This window comes from Pipistrellus kuhlii, unplaced genomic scaffold (genome assembly GCF_014108245.1).
Source record: "Pipistrellus kuhlii isolate mPipKuh1 unplaced genomic scaffold, mPipKuh1.p scaffold_m20_p_4, whole genome shotgun sequence".
NCBI lineage: Eukaryota > Metazoa > Chordata > Mammalia > Chiroptera > Vespertilionidae > Pipistrellus > Pipistrellus kuhlii.
The window spans coordinates 21,867,851-21,885,290 of NW_023425540.1; the positions used below are offsets into that span (position 1 = coordinate 21,867,851).

General features: G+C 43.6%; 1 protein-coding gene across 5 annotated transcripts in view; it reads left to right on the forward strand.

The window, feature by feature from the left end:
• Positions 1 to 17,440, forward strand: part of PDZD2 (PDZ domain containing 2) — a 310,856-nt gene that overhangs the window by 214,885 nt on the left and 78,531 nt on the right. The window contains exon 1 of one of the 5 annotated variants that reach the window (XM_036410196.2): positions 2,832 to 3,050. The exons of 3 other annotated variants lie outside the window; for them this stretch is intronic. The gene's annotated coding sequence lies outside the window, so the exon portion shown is untranslated. Of the gene's footprint in view, positions 1 to 2,831; positions 3,051 to 14,208; positions 14,667 to 17,440 lie in introns of those variants that run through there. One more of the 5 variants, XM_036410195.2, reaches the window with a different exon arrangement.

A 17,440-nucleotide genomic window follows, 5' to 3' on the forward strand; every position in this document is an offset into this window, starting at 1 on the left:
AGGCACACAGTAGGCCTGCCCATTGTGTGGCCCTAAAATCACCTTCCCTGCCTGGGGATGTCTTTGTTTGCTGCGCCTTTAGTGAGTCACAGAAGATGAGAAGCATGGGAACACGAGTGACTCCCATTAATGAGGAACATGACAGTGGTGGTTCCTCTCAAGATGTTCTTCACCAGATCTAAGCCCACTCATCTAATCATGCCCTACATAGCAGCTGTGTCTTGTTCTAGCCAGTGTAGCTGCTATTTATGGGAGCAAAGACTACCCAGTCACCCCGGCAATGTATTGTTTGAGAAGTTATTAAAAGTCTCATCTTGTCATCCAGATTCCAAACATTGTACTGTTAAAAACACAACACGACATTTTATATATTTCAAATGCAAAAATTCTTAACATCCAGGAATTAAAATGGCGGGGTTTTGTTTGTTTGTTTTCTATTCTTAACTCCAAAGGCATCACAAGGTAATTTTTCTCTGTATTTTAAAATGCATATTTTAAATATTTTTGAATTGTGTATTAGATGAAGGCACCCATTAGAAATGTGGGCATGTCTTAGGGAAGGTATGAATGGTGGGTATGAATCCATCTTTATTCTAATGGATTACTCTGAAGTAAATGGGACTGTGTGCATCACTTGTGAAGCTGGGAAATTCATCTTGATAGTTTTAAAGATTGTATCGATATTAAAAGAGATTTTTTAAAGTACTTTGATAGCATATCAACATAATATATTTATTTAAAAACCACTTGGCTATGTAATCATGCAAAATATCATTAAATTATTTCAGCAGATCTTGGATATCTTATAAGATTGCATTTTATTGTGAAAGAGTCTAAAGCCTTGGAAGAGCTAAAGGGAAGGAAAGTGGCTGTATTCATTTCCTAGGGCTGCCCTAACACAGCAGCACAGATTCTATGGCTTAAAAAGGGATGGCGAATCTTTTTTCTGCCAGGGGCCATTTGGATATTTATAAAATCATTGACAGGCCATACAAAATTATAAACTTAAAAATTAGTCTGCTATATTTGGTTAAACATTAACTCACCCCTAATGCCTTGGCAGGGCCAGACCAAATGATTTCATAGGCCTTATACCACCCATGACCTACGTGCCCCACTCCTGTCTTAAAACAACAGAAATGTGTTTTCTCATGCTTCTGGAGGCTGGTAGTCCTAAATCAAGTTGCAGATAGAGTTGGTTCCTTCTGAGGGAGGTGGTTTTCTCTCAGCTTGTTGTGGGTGATGCCCAGAGTTTCTATTCTTGTAAAGCTCCACTCCTGTCTCTACCGTCATCTACACATCACCTCCTCTGGGCCTCTCTGTTTTTTTCTGTCTCTTATAGGGATACTTTAATTGGATTTAGTATTCACCCTAATCCAGTTGATCTCATCTTAATCCTTAACCTATTACATCTGCAAAGACCCTATTCCAAATAAGTTGCATTCTGAGGTTTTAGGTAGACATAAATTTTAGGGGGATACTCACTGTTTAGCCCAGAGACTTTCCTTGTCAAACTCCTAGCCTTTTTGTTTGGCACTTGGGTTGTTTCCGTAGCTTGATTTTTGTAAATAATGCAGCATTGAACACAGTGGTGCATATATTCATTCTTTCAAATTAGTGTTTTGGGTTTCTTTGGATATATACCCAGTAGTGGAATGGCTGGGTCATAAAGTAGTTCCATTTTTAATTTTTTGAGGATCTCCCTTACTGCTTTCCACAGTTTCAACACGAATCTGCATGCCCACCACAGTGCATGAGGGTTAGGCCAGTTCCCCTTTTATAAGCTTCTGAAGTAATATACACCTCTGTTGGAACATTTCTTTTTTTTTTTTTTTAATTTATTTTATTGATTTTATACAGACAGGAAGGGAGAGAGACAGAGAGCTAGAAACATCGATGAGAGAGAGTCATCGATCAGCTGCCTCTTGCATACCCCCCACTGGGGATATGCCCGCAACCAAGGTACATGCCCTTGACCGGAATCGAACCCGGGACTCCTCAGTCCCCAAGCCGACGCTCTTTCCATTGAGCCAAACCGGTCCCAGCGGAACATTTCTTATATAATTTAATATCATTTTTAAAAATCTATATTACAGCCGGGACCGGTTTGGCTCAATGGATAGAGCGTCGGCTTGGGGCATGTACCTTGGTTGCGGGCACATTCCCAATAGGGGGTGTGCAAGAAGCAGCTGATCGATGACTCTCATCGATGTTTCTAACTCTCTATCTCTCTCCCTTCCTCTCTGTACAAAATCAATAAAATATATTGTAAAAAAAATCTATATTACATATTTTTGTTTTTATGTATTAGTATATTTATTATTTTATTATTAATAAATACCCAACCCCTAGTAAATTTAATCATTTTATGTATTAATATTTTTATTATATAAAATTTTATTTCAATAATATGATTTATATAATTAATTATGTGGTTGACATTGATTTTTAAAATTAATTTCAGATTGACTGTGAAACCTGTGAGTGCAGGGACCAACTGCCTTCTTTACCACTTTGTTGGTACTGAGCCCAATGCCTACACTCTGTTTTGGTTTGTTGTTGTTTTTTGTGTGTGTGTGTGTTTAATATTTTTATTGATTTCAGAGAGGAAGGGAGAGGGAGAGAGAGATAGAAACACCAATGATGAGAGAGAAATGTTGATGGCTGCCTCCTGCATGCCCCCTACTGGGGATTGAGCCTATAACCTAGACATATGCTCTTGGTGGGAATCAAACCTGGGACTCTTTAGTCCAAGGGCCAACACTCTATCAACTGAGTCAAACCAGCTAGGGCATGCACTTTATTTTTGAACCTATTTCTTTATATCGTCTCCTTAAATTTCAGAGAAAATTGTTCTTTGGCACGAGACTGACTTCCTTCTTGATCTGCTATTGAATTTCACTGAAACCTCCCCTTTTGGGGGAAGGGTGCCGGGGCTGTTGAGTGCTGTCTCTCTTCAGCCCCCACATCTGTCCATGGAAGCTGCTGAGGAGTCTGTGGTTGGGCTCAGTGGTGTCTGAAGGACATATATGTGTTGTCTGATATCCGAGGTAGGGCATTAAAATACAGCTTCAATAATTGATCCTGTTGGGATTAAGAAAAGAATGAAATCTGACAATTCACTTTTCTTATTTATTCTTCTTCCCAGTTACTTTCTACCCTTCTGTCCTTCACCTCTGCACCCCTCCCTCCCTCCCTTTTAGACGAGGTCTGTAAACTCTGAGCTGCAACTTCAGCCATTTGAAATGGTCCAAATAAGAGGCCACTTTGGACTTAGTCATTTATTTATATATTTTTAGGATGTTTTGAATGAAACTGGACTTGGTATGCTTTGTGCCTGATCATTTAAATCCGGCTCTTTAAGAAACAGCAGTATTGAAACTCTCCACAGATCTGCTTCCTCATAGTTAACTTTTTCTCCTTACCTCGTAGCTGGGATCCTCTCCTTTTGCTCAGAGTACTTGGAGGGGGCCCTTTTGAGAGCACTGGTGGCAATAATACGTAAATCCTTTGAGGAAGTTAGACCAGGAAGGTAAATAAATAAATTTCACCTTGATACTCTCAGCAGGCCATAAGGAGCTCCTTTTAAAAGACTGAGGTAAGTCTCCTTAGGAGGAAGTCACTGAAGAGAACTCAGGATGCAAAGTGTTAGTTTAAGAGCAACAAAAATCCCTAGTGTTGCTGTGTTCTTGACAACACATGTTCTGCCTCTTCCCTGAAGCCCTTATGCAGCCTTTCAGTATCTGGAGAATCAGATGCCCAACCCCTGACCCAGGACTGCTGCTATCCCCATAGAGCTCCAGCCAGAGTGAAACGGTGCAGTTTGCAGCCCAGCTCAGGGAGCTAAGATGTCCCTGCATCTGTGAGAAATACGGGAGTTTAAGTGGAGCAGTGCCACTGTGGAAAACACATGTGCTTTCCCCCAAAGGTTTGAGGAGGCCCTTGGGTCCATGCTCTTGTTTCTCCCCACTTCCAGATCCTTCCAGAACACACTCTTCCTGATCTGCAGTTCAAGAAAGACCTTTTGGGGTGTTTGTTTTTCCAGGCAGCTCATGGCTCTGGTTTTGTTTTTGGATGTTTTCCGATTGCTCCGAGTAGGAGAGTTCCAAGTCTAGTGTGTGCTGTCTGCCAGCTATTTCCTGTTGAGAACTCCTGAAAGGAAGTGAGTTCCTGATATTCTAAAACATGCTTGCGACCCCAGTGCCCATACCTGCTGGCAAAAGCAGAGGAGCCGAGCACTCATGCCAGCAGGGTTTTCCCCTAGAGTTGAAATTGTGTGTCTGCAGAGACACTCTCTGGACATTTAAAAAACATCATCATGTTGACCATCTCATGGCACTGTAATATGCTGGAACATTTACTATTAAAACAACCAGGCTTTGGAAACTCCTGCCTTAGAAAAGTGGAAGAGGCCCTTGACAAGGAAATAGCTGAACCAAAAGGGAGGGTTGCCATCCAGATATTTGGATAAATGCAGGAAAGGTAGGTCAGGGAGAAGTGGATGCTGGCAGAGGCACTCTCTCTCTCCTCGCACACACGTGCATCTGATTTATTCATGGCAGTTGCTTATATCAGTGTGAGCAGCGCACATATTTTACAGAACATTCAGGGGTCAGCCCGTGTCGCAGCTTGGTGGGATGGGCAGCCTCCCAGACTCCACCCTGAGTTCTGGGGCAATTCCAGGACCTCTGGGACCATCCGGAGTTCTGGGCAGGCCAGAAAGCTTATGATTGCTCTGGGAGCAGGGAGTCCGACCCTGGCCGGATGGACATGGAGGTGAAACAGGAGGCCATTGCTGATCTGGGTTTTGAAAGACATCTGTCTCATTTCTCTGGCAGACAGTAAGGCCTGCCGTTGGCTAGAGTCTGTGATGATCAACTACACTAATCCTAACCCTCCACACACACACATGCACACACACACATTGTGCTGGTTGTCCACAGTAGCCTGATTCCCAGCATGTGCTTGCTCTCTCTCCCTTCTCCCCCCCCTCTCTCCTCTCTCTTCTCTCTCTTTCTCTGTCTCCTGATCATCTATACTAGCCTGATCCTCCAATACATGGGTACACACACACACACACACACACACACACTGCGCCATACTTCTCAGCCCAATGCCTTACATCCACAAGACCCTCAAAGGGGCCAGACAGGCCAGGCTGTGTCTAAGGCACATTTGCCCCACCTCTCCAGGTCTTTAGTTTTCGAATCAGTTTCTGACTCTCTGCCTGAACTTGCTTTTTCCAGAAATTTCTTTTTCCCACCTTAACTGTGACTCTCTTTGACCTGTTCTGACCACAGACTTGGCTTTGACCACTCTGTTCCATAAGTTTGCCTTCCCAGGATTCCATCCAGGACAATAGCTAGCCTATGATTACCCAGCAAATTTCCAAAGGGTTGAAAGGAACGATCGTTTATTGGCAATTACCATGTGCCAGACAGGAAACTAGCCAGCAAACCAGCCTGCCTAGTTCATTATCCCATTTAATCCTCCCCAACCCCATGAGTACATGAGGCTAAGAGATTAGTCTGAAGTTGTGTCCTGCCCAAGGGGCCCCAGAGGCAATGCTGACACCTGAACCAAGAGTAATCTCACTTCAGCATCATGATATCCAAATATGTTTGGAGAATTTTGGTGAAGCTGTTTAGGTATTGAGTTGAGAGGGTCCCAGTCTGAGCCCTTGGCTATTGGTTTTTCCTGCTATCAGACAACAGACTCAGAGGAACGCCTATGAACATCATTCATCCAACTTGACTTCGCAAGAATGCTCTGCTGGCTGCTGCTATGCCCAGTGAAGCTGAGTCCTAGTCATTTCTGACAGGCCTTTTTTGGCTACTGTTATTTCCCACCATCTCCTTTTGGGAAATATTTTGTTATTCTCATTATATTGTCCTCTCTCACCTGAGGTCCTCCAGGAAGCAGATCTGCGTTAGAGCTAAGAGTGCACAGCATCTGGTGGGATAACACCTGTAAAAGGAAAAGGGGGAAGCAGGACCAGGCAGGGGGTGCTGACACATGGTGCTGCTGACCTGATAAAGTGGGGCAGCCCAACAGGAAGCTCTGGGGTAAAGCTTGCCCATAGGAGGCGTCCTACCCTGGGTGGGATGGCCAGCCTAGTCTCCCCATCTTGTTCGCCAATGACCAGGGATCATTCCAGAAGAGCACAACCCTGACTTGAAAGTTCTGATGAGGCTCACAGCTGGAGGCCATGGGCTTACTAACTCATCACCACTGGACACCAGGTCCTTACTTGAAGGGGCATCTACATGATAATTAAGCCCCAGGGGTTTGGCTGCTTCTCCTTTATTCTGATTTGTGTTGGCCCATCGCCACCAGGCAGCACATTATCTTCTAAAAGAATCCACAGGAACAATGGGTAGCCTATCACATCTTACTTGTAGCCAGAAGGTGTGCAGACTGACACAGAAGGAGAGGCAGTTCATTGTGGAGGGAGAGGTGTCCGGTGCACAGCTCTGCCTGAGAAGGGCTGGTTGGGAGTCGGGGCACCGTGGTGTGGGCTGTGGTGAGGGAGGAGAGAGAGCACCTGAGGGGAAAGGCCAACCTTGGAGGGAACATCTTCTGTTAGCCATTTTGTTTGGTTTTGGCTGGGCTGGGAGCCAGGTTGGTACCTTGGTCCTCTGATTCTAGGGACTCTGAGCAAGTATTGCCTCTGCTTTTCCAGAGTTGAGGGCTGTCTCAAGCTCATAGCTGAGATGGAAGGGGCAGTTGACTACTTCCACCCACACCCTGAGAAACCACCTCATCCCTCCCAAACACTCACCTATGTTCTATGCCTGTCTGAAATACCTCCTGTTTTCCCCAAAGCACATTTTTTTAATGGATGTGGGACATATTTCGTGTGTTAACACACCACTAAAGTGGTGTTAATATGGGGAGAGGCCTTTGGCCTGTGAGAAGTTGCAGCCTTTCTGGATCCAAACCTGGTCATAATAAACAACAATGGGGCGGGACTTGATCACAGTGAGTCCCAGGGTCATTGCCAGGGTTGTTTACAAGCAGGTGAAAATTTCAATCCCAGCTCCACCCATAGGAGCTCCTTCCTCTTCCCACACCACTGGAGATGCAAATGTTCCAGACCCCTGACCAAGGCACGTTAATCTCTCTTAAGCCTTAGTTACCACATTTCTGAAAGATGGATCATAATGTCGACATTTTATGGGGTTGATTTAGATTGAAATGAGATGATGTGTGTGCGCCATTAACTCAGTCCACAGCATGCAGTTACAACTTAATCAATATTGGTACCTGACCCCCTTGTCTGTACTAGCTCATGTTAGTTTTTGGAGCTTCTAATATACACACACCATTAAAAGCAAGCTTTGCATTTCCATATCAACATTTATGCTTATGCATTCAATAATTTACAGTTTCTTTAATGCTTCGCTTGAAGTTATTTTTAAAGTCCCAGGAGATAAAGGCAAATAAATGCCTCGGTGTTTTTCTTCTCTGAACATAACTAAACCAGGGGTCACAAAGATACTCGATGATGTCACAGCCACAACTGGTCAACAGACACATGAAAAGTGCACTGATTATAAGCCAAGATATAAAGTGCGTTGTATCCACATCTGTAAGGGCTTGGCTCATCTGTTTTCCTAGGCTAGAGTTCTGTTGATCTGGCTTTCTTGTAATTGAAGTTCTCCAAACCAATGAGAATCCTAGAGCATCAGGCAGATGAGTGAACACAGGAAAAACATCCCACAGATCCAGCTTCTTAGGGAGCACTCCTTTGCTTGGAGAGGAAGGTTGCACAACTTCGAAACGAACCTTGACAGATTATGAGAGCTGTTCAGTCAACCATGCCTGCCAGAGAGCCTTTGAGAAGAAAGAAAAAGGAAAATCGGATGTAAAAAAACTCTCAGTTCGCTGTACAGAAGAGACTCAGGAAAAAAGCGGTGTGAGACATTAGCCAGAACACAATGATGGAGGTAGTCATTTTGCAATTGCTTAAGTATCTTTTCTCTGCCGACTTCAAAACAGTGAAAGAAATACAGAAAAGAAGCCCACTGTTTTGATGGAAGCTGTTTCGACATAAGTGAAACCAGGCTTGGCACGAGGTGGGGGTGTGCGGTGGCCAGGCCAATAGGACAGACCGGGAAAGATTGAAATGAGCTGGGGAAATTGCTTCAAGATGGAGCTGGATCCGCTTGAAAGGGGAGGGAACTGGAGGGTACAGACATTTCATCGATGTTTGAATTAGTGTGAGAGTAGCATCCTGTGCGTTCTGAGGGACACAGACCCTCTGGAGTCTGTCTCCCTTCTTTACAGTCACCTCTTGGGATAGGGAAGGAGGCGGCCACCTTTTTTTTGAGTAGTGCAGTGTGAGGGCTTGAGGATTGCTTGGTGGTTGTGAGCTCTCAGGTTTGGCTGGTTTGGGGGAAATGGGAGCAGGAAGGGAGAGTGTATGTTACTCCCATAGCTTCTAGCAGCTTTCACTGTGGAGAAACCAGGGGGTGTGTCAGGGGCCATGTGGAACTCAGTCCCTGGGTCTGAGACTTCTTTTTTGTTTTTGTTTTTTTTGTTTTGTTTGTTTTTTACTGATTTCAGAGAGGAAGGGAGATAGGGAGATAGAAAGAGAGAGAAATATCAATGATGAGAATCTTTGATTGGCTGCTTCCTGCATATCTCCTACTAGGGATCGAGTCTGCAACTTGGGCATGTGCCCTTGACTGGAATCAAACCCAGGACCCTATAATCCACAGGCTGATGCTCTATCCACTGAGCCAAATGGCTAGGGAAATCTGAGACATTTTGACACATTTTTCAGGGTGTGGTGGCCCTGAGGTTAGAAACCAAATTGAGCATAATCTCTGGGATGTGGTCTGTCATCAGTTATACTTGAGCATTGATAGTAGCCTCTTCCACAGGGAGGACAAGGGCAACACCATTTGTGGGGAAGCGCAGGCATTGCCTTAGGAAATGTACCTGGCAGGACTGGACAGCAGGATATCAAGCAAGGGTGGTGGGCTGACCTGGGCTTTTTGTTCCTCTGGCCTGGCCTTTTTTCAGCCTCAGAGGCAAGTCTTAGCAAAGAGCTCTGTGATATGAAGTCATTGTCTTTGGCTGGCCAGGGTACAGTACATAGAGGAGAAATGGAGCTTCATTAGCATCAATCCATGTAAAGAGCAGAATTTGGGTCCAACAGACCCCAGTATTCTGTTTTAGACAGAAACAGCATGAAGAAAATAAAAAATTAAATGCAGTCAATATGAATGCACAGTGACTTGAATATATTAGCATATATAGTACATATTACATTACACTATGACATTACCTTGGTATTTGGAACCGTTGCCTGGTTGATGTTAATGAGGAAAGATTTCCTTTTGAAGCCATTGGTTTACAATGATGTGGGACCAGTGGGAAGACTTAAGACCAACTGGGAAAGAATGCCTAGTGAGGTCACATAAGGAAATTTGGAGGTAGATGAGCTACCTGGGTATCCATAGCCTCAGCTAAAAGGAATTGGATATTTGCTGGAATAATGTGAGGGGGAGGGATGGATGAGGTGCTAGCGGGATCATGAGGTTAATCTTCTTAGGATAATTGGATGTGATCTGAGCAAAAGGAGAAAGATATCAAAAGAGCATGAAGATTTTGTAAGGGATAAATGACATAGAGGATGCAGAAGTCGTTAAAGTCTGGTCAGTAAGGACCAACCAAGAAGAAGTTGCTTTTAAGAAGCAACAGAGTTCGTTATAGACTTGTATACTTAAATCTATATATAATTTATTAACCAATGTCACCTCAATAAATTTAATAAAAGTTTTTCTTAAAAAGCAAGACAGGAAAGACCACATGTTGTATGTTTCCATTTATATGAAATGTCTAGAAGAGTCAGATCTTTAGAGACAGAAGATGGTGGCTGGGATGGGAAAGGGCATTGACTGTAAAATGGACAAAAAGGGTCGTATTGGGTGACAAAAAATATTCCAAAACTGACTTATGGCAATGGTTGCACTACTTGATAAATTTCCTAAAATTCATTAAGTTATCTATTTGAAATAGGTGAGTAATATGATAGGTAAAATAGGCCTCAACAAAGTTGTTTTTAAAGAGCCTTTGTAAGTAGAAGGGATCTTCTCATTGCCCAGTCATTTTTTGTGGTACTTACTATGTCCGGCCCCTGTGCTAGTGTGTGGGGGTGCACACAGGGAAATCTTGGCAAATGGCATCACTAGGCCATTTTCAAAGAAAGCAAATGGCTACTAAGAACTCTGACCTCACCAGTCATTTCTGACTTACAAACTATGATGTGAGGTCGCTTTTGACTGTCAGATTGGCCAAGCTTCAAAAGGATGATAATATTCAGGAACAAATGGTTTTCAAGACACAACTGCTGGGATTCTAAACTATTGCCCCTGACTTAGAGGGAAAACTGGAATATATAGGAAACACTGGAATGTACTTTGGACTCAGCAAGAACTTCGGGCGCTGAAAGTTCACCTAAAGGAATTTATCCTCAGGAGGCGTTAGATACCATGAGTGTTCTGACACCTCTCATATTTCTGTCTCTAGACCAGTCCCCTGCTCCAGAATCCAGATTCAGATCTTGAGTTGCCCACCCAACAACCATACAAGCACCTCAGACTTAACACATCCAGAACTTAACTCCAAAATAGGCCTCCGCACTCAAAATCAAAGAGCAGAACCCCCAAAGGCTTCTCTGCCAGCCTACAGGATGGGACCCCTTCCTTCCAGTTGCAGAAGCCAAACGCCTAGACACCGTCCTTGATCTCTCCCTTTCTCTCACACCCTGAGTGTGATCCAAAAGCAAAAGTTGTTGACTAGACCTTCAGAGCAGATCACAATCCGGGCCATTTCTTACCATCTCCATGCTGTTCCACCTGAGCTGTGTGTCCCTAGAATTTCTGAACATGATGGCCTCTCTGGTCTCCCTGCACCTACTTTTGCCCAGTTCTCAAACCAGAAGCATAGGGATTGTTTCAAAACATACTGTCTGTCACATGACTCCTCTGCTCAAAACTCAACAGTTTCCATTTTGCACAAAAGTCTTGAAGAAACATCTAACGGGACCTTGCAATGAATTGATCTCTGTTACCTTTGCTATCTTCCTCCCCTCCTCACTTTACTCCCCTGCAGCCACAAAGGCCTCCTTGATTTTCCTCAAACACACCAGGCACAGACCCGCTTCCAATGGACCACTTTTGCACTGGCTTTGCCTTTGTCTGGAATGTTCCTCCAGGCGGCTGCCCGGCCAACTCTTTCATCTTCAAGTGCCTGCTCCAGGCACTCTCCCGGGCTGCTGCCTTTGCCACAGTGTTTCAGATTCCGCCTGACTCTTCCAGCTCCTGGCATGCTCAGTCCTCTCGCTCCTGTTCAAGGTGCTCTGTTTTCCACAGCATGGCTCGCCTTCTGATGCACCATAAAGTTGGATGCTTATGTTAGCAGGTCTGCTGTGGACTGTCTCCCATGCTAGATGGCAAGCTCCACAGAGATAGGAGCCATTTTGCTCACTGCTACATCCCAAGTGTTTGGCATGTAGTAGATATTCAGTAACGGTTTGTTGAATGAATCAGTGAACGAATGGATTGTCTAAGGACCAAGTAGTAATTGTATAAACAAAAAAATAGCATTATGTCATGAGAACAAAGGTGAAACGAGTTCCCAGGTACAGTCTGGTGCTCATCATTTCCCTGGGGAGGTGAGATTGACTCATTCATGTACCGAGGAGTCAGACTTGACCAGCTCTCCCTTCGGTCCCCTGGGAAAACGTGACCATCGCTGGGATGAGTTAGCAAATCCGCATTCTAACTAGATTCTGTATGAGTTTTAACTAGGTTCTGTATGGACTGCAGGTGATCTCATATTGTTATTAAAAACCCTGCTTCTCTCATGGCAATTTAATAAAGAAGTGCAGTCATTCCCAAGAAGGAGCTTAACGTTCTCTTCCAAGGGCCAGGAGCTCCACTGTGTTTTACAAGGTCAATGCTCATTGTTGATCAGTTGCTTCTGCATAATTTAGCTTCCAAATTCCTGCTTCCAAAAGGCATGCGGGCGTTTTTATTATAGAAAAGCTTTTATTGATTGATGCAGGAATGAGGTGCATGAAAACCTTTGAGGAAAAGTGAAAGTTCTTGTGCACTTACTGCTCCAGGATATTCTGTTTCCTTCCTGTGAAGCTGTCCTGGAGTTGAATGTGCACAGTGCATCCTATAGTGGCGATTCTCTACGATGAGAGCTGTGGATCCAAACCAATCTTGTTAGTTTGAGAGGTGAGCTTTTGAGATAAGAATGAAAATCAGTGACACCTCATTGCATGGAAAGCAAAATAATTTTTTCATTGGTCATATGATTTAGCTTATTCTTATCCATTGGTTTTCTGCAGTGTTTCTTCTCTCTCCTCACTCCCCCGCCCCCGTCCCTCCCCCCCCCCCACACACACACACCTCCATTCATTTATATCCAGAAGGTCTTAGCAAGAAACAGAGAGTAGCTCTGCTTCAGCACAAAACAGAAAGTGCAGCCTGTGGCTGCAGGAGATGGAATCTGAGCAGGGACGGGTCAGAGAGATGTATGCTTAGTACCGATAGACACAAATGTAGCTGCTGCCTGCAAGGCCAACACACTAAATTCAGTCAGTGTTTGTGGAATTGAGGGGTAGTGCACCCACCGTCTTTCTTACTCCTCCTCACATCATTCCTCTGTTTAAAGATTTGTTTTCAGTATTGGTTTGATTTAGGGTGCATAGTGATGTTTATCTAAAAGTGATTAGTGCCAAGAACGCTTTGTCATTGAGCTCCTTTTATAAGTTTGATTTTGGAGAACAAGACCAATTACCATATAAACCAGTTCTATGTATTGTCTTGCTATCTATGTCAAAACTATGTTTTACTCTACCAGCCTGGCGCCAGTGTGTGTCATAGTTTGATCATCCAGAAGGTTGTCTGGATGGTCATTCTGCTGTTCAGTCAATTTGCATATTATGCTTTTATTATTCTAGTCTAGGGGCCAGATGCACGAAAATTAGTGCAAGAGTAGGCCTTTCTTCACCAGGCTGCCTGCACCGGCTTCCCTCTGGCACCCAGGACCCGGGCGGCTTTCCTCCAGCCCCCACTTCGTCCAGAAGGACTTCCCGAATGATGTTCGGTCTTAGCATATTACCCTTTTATTATTATAGGTAGGTCGAATACATAGTTACTCCTATTCTTCACTCTCAACTTGTGTTCCCCCATCTCAATTTTATGATAAAAAAATACACATTTTATAATAAAAAAAACCATACTGATTTATTTATATTCTTCACTCTGGACTCCAGATAAAGGAGAGAAGGAAAGAGTTGCTGAACCCCAGCCATTCATACTGAATAGAGGAGGTGAGAAGTGGTAAAAATTGGCTTCATCAGTAGCCCTCCCCCAAGGAGCAATTGGAACACTGTTCCAGTTTATTTCTACTCTAAGCATTGACTGATCTAGTTTCAAAGCCTCTCAGGTGCCTGAGCTCATCTTCCTCCATCTGACGAGGGCTGACTTTCTCCCTCACTGCTCTAGGAAAGGAGTACATTGACTGATTTTCAGAAAAGGCCTTATAAGCACCAAGGATATCATTCACTCTTATCAGCACCACTTTCAGCATCTTCCAAAGACAGTTTGGCTCTTACTAAGGAGGGTTGTGGAATCTGGGAGAAGTATGCCCCAGATTCATCGTAGCTGGGAGGCCACACCTGAGAGAGGCTGCCCTGGGGGGACGTGGTTACTAAATGACTCCAGGAAATAATGATCATCATCTTCCCATCCTCTCTTATAGAGCTGCCCATACTTGCCTTCCTCTGTTTCCCAGCCAAGTCTTCACTGGGAAAGTAATCTATGTATTTAACACTTCCTCTCAAACCATTGTTCTCTGGGAACCAACAGATAAACACACAACCTCAGACAGCCCTCTGGATTAATTTGGTTTAGCAGGTTTTCAGAGGACCACAAACAGATTTTCAGCCTCCCACTACTTCTTAGGCAAGAAAAATTTATCTCCGTTTGTCCTGTGTGTTAGACCAGGTGCTGTGAACAGCTGGTTCCATTTCATAAAGCTCAGGCTTTGTCATAATTGTTGTCTATAAACATCTTCTTGTAGTCATAGTGTTTATCCTCCTGCTGTCCCCTGGGAACCTGGCATAGTCAGATGAATGTCTGCTTTGGTGAAAAGTCCGAGGTCAGAATTCCTTCATGTGTTCTCTGAATTATGCCATGTTTTCATGGCACTGTAGTACAGGCCAGTGCCCGCTGGTGGTGCCAGGTTACTCTCAATTACACATGGAGAGACACTCGTGGTTCAGCTTGGCAGCACCCCTTTGTGGGTTCACACTGTGTGCCAGGCTTCAGGAATTGATGGCTGAGTGCCCAAAATGATTTTCAAAGTCACCTGGAGATTGCTCCTTCCGAGGGCTTTGGCCAAATCATCCAGGATATCAAACTTTTATAGCTCCCTCAAACCCTCTTTTGATGGAATCGAGGCATGGATAAATAATGCATGTCTTTGGCCTTCCAATACCTCCCTCTCTTGTCTCCTACCTCTCCATTTTCATGTTCTTCCAACTCCAGACTTCAGCTTTTCCAAGCACCAATCTCATCTGCCAATCCCTGAACAGCTCAGACTCCAGAATTATGACAGGGCTTCAAGAAACAGAGGAGGTACTCAAAACATTATTCGTACAAAGCACTTTTTTAGGAGAAGGGAGAAGGAAAGGATCTGTTCCGAAAGATGCCTGCAAAGGTGGAGTGAAATGAAGAACCACACACATTCCAAGGCAGGGTTCTAAGCTAGAGGTTGGAACCAGTATGGCTCAGTTCCTACTACTGAGCAATACTGGCCTGGGCAAGACTTTTTCTAAATTATGAGATTGCATTCCATTTCTTCTTTCTCAAAGGTTGACTTTGAAGTTTACAGATTCTAATAGTGGCTAAGAATCCTCCTGAAAAGGGGATGTGGAAGTATGAATTAGCCAGGAAGGTGCTAGAAATGTTAGGAAATGTGAGGCATTGGATTTAAGGTGATTCTCAAATAATTGTAAGAAAATTACTCTCTACCTAAAAGTCTCCCTGACCAACTTGCTAGAGTGTCCATAATTCATTCACTACACTTTATCTTTGGGGTGACCTTAGAAAATTCTGCGTTCAGGAAGAAATAAAACAACCTGTCATACAGTTCCCTGAAGGTGTCAGGGTCTTATTTATTGCTAGGAAGCTAGGAGAGGACAAGGAGGTGGTGCTGAACTAAAGATCAACTCCTCTTGCTTTGTACCATTGCCGAGTGTGGACTCTTCAGAGAATAAAATACTCTTAGTCATGGAACCGTCCAAGGTTTGTAGAGCTTTCCTGAGAGTAGAGATGGGAAAGATACTTTTGAGTCAGTGGGCTAGCCTTTTGGGTGCTGAAAAGAAGGTCCTTGTGTACAACCCACCAAGTTGTTCAGCGTTTCAGTACAAAAGGTAGAGTCCCAAAAATAATTTTAAAGGAATTGACACGCACCCACCCCACCCCCACCCAGGTGAAATCTCTCTCAGTTTGTTGGTAAATGTCCAAGAGGCCTAGACAACTCAGATGTAAGAAGAACATTTCTGTTTTTCCAGGGTGATGTTTTGTCCTTGGCATTGTACAGGATTGTTGGGAGGCTTGCTCCTTTAACCCCCAGAACTCTTCCTGGGACAGTAGCATCCACAGTTGTGAGAAGGTGAAAGTAACTTAGATGAACCCATTGTAGCTCTTCATTTTATAATTGAGGGGACTGCAGCGCCTGGGAAAGTAGCAATGGAAGAAGCAGAATTGCACAGCAAACATAGCATGGGCTTGGGGATCAGACAGGCCTGGGTCTCCCATTTCGCAGCATGGGAACCTGGGCAAGTGAATCAATATTTCTGAGCCTCAGGTTCTTCTTCTGTAAACACTTCTTAGGGCTTACCTACTCAAAAGTGGACTCAAAACTTGACCAATATTGTTTCATTTGCTATTGTTTTCTTAATTGAAACATAATTTAAATAACATAAAATTCGCCATTTTAAAGGAGATATATCTAATTCCACTGTATTTTAAGAGGGTATATCTAATTCACCATTACCTAGTTCGAGAACATTCCCATCCCCCCCACCCCCCCCACCAAAACAAAAACAAAAACAAAAAAACAACCCTGTGCCTATTAGCAGTCAGTCCCCGTTTTCCCCTTCCTCTAATTTCTGGAAACCACTAATCTACTTTTCATCTTAATGAATTTGCATATTCTGAACATGGGCAATTAGTGGAACCACATAGGTGGTCTGGCATCTTTCACTTAGCATGTTTCCAAGCTTCACCTAAGTTGTAGCATATACTTCTTACTTTTTATCACCAAATAATATTCCATTATGTGGATGTACCACATGTTGTGTATATATTCCCCAGTTGATAAAAATTGGGGGAAATTACTGTTGTTTTACACGGTTGGGCGAAAGGCAGAACTTTGGGCATCGAATGCTCATCCTGGTCCTGTTTTTACTACTGCACAACACCTGTTTTTCCATAACATCTGAGTGTCTGCATTATATTCATAATAGTGGTTTGCTCAAAGAAACCCTTACAACCTGGCCAACTGCTGTTAGGATTTTATACTTTTGTAAGAATTTTTCTATTGTGAGAAAAGAGACCACGACATTTCAAGGAAATAAAATCTAAACACTGTAGAAAATTTATGCAGAAAACCAGGTTTCATTTTCATTACTATACTCCAGTAGATTGGTCTTTATACCTCTTCCTCCCACAGTATTTCCCAGAACAATCTGAGTCTTGTATATCTTTTATCTACTGGGTTTTATGTGTAAGTTCATTTCCATGGTTTATAGCTCAGGACAGTGGTCGGCAAACTGTGACTTGCGAGCCACATGCGCTTCTTTGGCCCCTTGAGTGTGACTCTTCCACAAAATACCACGGCCTGGGTGAGTCTGTTTAGAAGAAGTGACGTAAGAAGAAGTTTAAGTTTAAAAAATTTGGCTCTCAAAATAAATTTCATCGTCATATCTGGCTCTGTTGACTAATGAGTTTGCCAACCAGTGGTCTGGGATCAAAGAGAGTTTTTATTAGCTTTGATTGATGTGTAAAGGCCCTTCTGTTTTGTTCACTTTACTCCATGGCAAATTCTGAATTATTCTTTTCATCAGTTAGTCACTGTCATTGCATTAGGTATGGGGAATATATGCCTCTGGCCCAGAATTTTGCAATTTAAACATAGTTGGTCATCTCCCCTTACCATGCAAAAACTGCCCAGCTCACAGGGCTGGTTTCAAGGCTAGAGGGTGTGTTGCTAGGTTGGTATACTCAGGAAGGTTCTGTTCTTCCCTGATTGAAGATGAAGGCCTTTCCTTGGTGGGTGCATGAAGGCCAGCAGCAGGTCTAACTCATTAAGGACTTGGCTGTTGACATTGTTTGCTTGGGAACTG